Genomic DNA, 1,349 nt, shown 5'->3' on the forward strand with positions numbered 1-1,349 from the left:
ACTGGCCACTGCAGCGGACAGCTGGAACTGACAACCGGAAGCGGCAGATTCAAACCACTATAAATGCCGAAGGAAAGATCACAGAAGCGCTTCACAGGAGGCTCCCAAGCACTGAGGATGTCACCTAGACAGGGGACGAAACGTCTGCAACACAAATTCCCAGCTCGGCGAACAGAACCACAACAACGCTACCTATTTTTTTACAATCCTTTAACACCTTTTTTTTCATTATGATCACTCCCTTACTACTGTTGGTGTTCATGGCACCCTCACCATCTATTCTATTTGTTTCTCCTCCTTTGACAACATAAACAACAATTTTTAGCCCTGGTCAGTTCTGAAGAAGAATCATGGGACTCAAAACACTAGTTTCCCTCTTTACAGTTTCTGCCAGACCTGCTGAATTACTCCATGTTTTCTATTTTTATTACTGTACCTTACCGCCTGAGGTCTCTGGCAGAGCGGTTTGAGCATTCAAGAAGAATACTTCTCTTGTTGTGAAAGGCTTCAGATATAATTCCAAGGAATTTTTACATGCTCATGATCAGTATCTTGATGATATGATTGAATAAGGGATATACTGGGCCAAGAGATTACAGATTGCGGTCAAATACAGTTCTGCCTGTAATGGCTCAATGTGTCTTGCGGATCCCCAGTTTAAGGCTGCTAGATCTGTTTAGGATCTGCCCTATTTAGCATGATGATAATGTTTCATAGCTCAGGGATATTCTCAGTGTGGAGACAATTTGTTTTCACAACGCCTTAGAATTGGTCATTCCTATCAAAGCTATCACATACGGATGAGTCTGCACCTTGTTAGATTGGTGAGGATGAACATTCTAGATAGAAGAGGGACAGGAATGGTTGTTGGAGGTTCCTGGTTACAGATGTTTCAGTAAGATTAGGGAGGGTGGTAAAAAAGGAGGGGGGGATGGCGTTGCTAATTAGAAATGGTATAACAGCTGCAGAAAGGCAGTTCAAGGGGGATCTGCCTTTGGAGGTAGTATGGGCTGAAGTCAGAAATAGGAAAGGTGCAGTCACCTTGTTGGGTGTATACTATAGGCCCCTCAATAGCAGCAGAGATGTGGAGAAACAGATTGGGAAACAGTTTTTGGAAAGGTGTAGAAGCCATAGTGTAATAGTCATGGGCGATTTCAACTTCCCAAATATTGATTGGAAGCTCTTTAGATCAAGTAGATTGGACGGGGCGGTGTTTGTGCAGTGTGTCCAGGAAGCTTTTCTAACTCAGTATGTAGATTGTCCGACCAGAGGGGAGGCCATATTGAATTTGGTACTTGGCAACGAACCGGGGCAAGTGATGGTCTTGTTAGTATGTGAACATTTTGGTG

This window comes from Chiloscyllium plagiosum, chromosome 8, assembly GCF_004010195.1.
Source record: "Chiloscyllium plagiosum isolate BGI_BamShark_2017 chromosome 8, ASM401019v2, whole genome shotgun sequence".
Lineage (NCBI taxonomy): Eukaryota > Metazoa > Chordata > Chondrichthyes > Orectolobiformes > Hemiscylliidae > Chiloscyllium > Chiloscyllium plagiosum.